Source organism: Penaeus monodon, chromosome 15 (assembly GCF_015228065.2).
Source record: "Penaeus monodon isolate SGIC_2016 chromosome 15, NSTDA_Pmon_1, whole genome shotgun sequence".
NCBI classification, from domain to species: domain Eukaryota; kingdom Metazoa; phylum Arthropoda; class Malacostraca; order Decapoda; family Penaeidae; genus Penaeus; species Penaeus monodon.
The window spans coordinates 7114900-7115436 of record NC_051400.1 but is presented as its reverse complement, the minus strand read 5'-3'; the positions used below and the strand labels follow the sequence as shown (position 1 = coordinate 7115436).

Sequence of the window (537 nt, the reverse complement as noted above, 5' to 3'; positions counted from 1 at the left end):
TTCGGATGTGGGGGGTGGGGGGAAATGGAAAGTAGATGCCACCAAACAAAACACAAATGGAATGAGTAACAGCCTCGATAACATTGCTTTGCCGATGGATGCAGACGAGACAGATGAGGAAGGGATTAGGGGGGGGGGCGATGGGTAATTGTCTCACCTTATTGTGGGAGAGGCAGGGGGGAAGGGGAGCGATGATGACCTAGTTAAAGGGGGGGGGTGAAGGGATGGGAGGGACAGGGGGAGATGGGAGGAGGATGAGTAACACACATTCCTCAAGATGGAACAGATTAAAAAAAAACACACACACAAATAAAAAACGCTCACGATCGACGTAATAATAACGACACTGATTCTCACACGAAACAACACTGCCGACACTAGGTCAACGCAAGACCACACTGGGCAAGACACAGCTCCTGAAGCCGCGCTGACTTCCTCTCCCGCGACCAAGTAATGCCGGGCGAGTGGCGTCACACCGGTGCCCAGAAGTGTAGGAGGGAAGAACACGTTGCAAGAAGTAAACGAGAAGATTCGTTG

At 51.6% G+C, this 537-nt stretch overlaps 1 long non-coding RNA gene across 1 annotated transcript in view; it reads right to left on the bottom strand.

Moving 5' to 3' along the window:
• Window positions 1-443, bottom strand: part of LOC119582104 — an 8639-nt gene extending 8196 nt beyond the window's left edge. Inside the window, exon 1 of the long non-coding RNA XR_005229613.1 lies at window positions 358-443. This is a non-coding gene — a long non-coding RNA (uncharacterized LOC119582104). The remainder of the gene's footprint in view (window positions 1-357) is intronic.
• Between the last annotated feature and the right edge of the window lie 94 nt (window positions 444-537).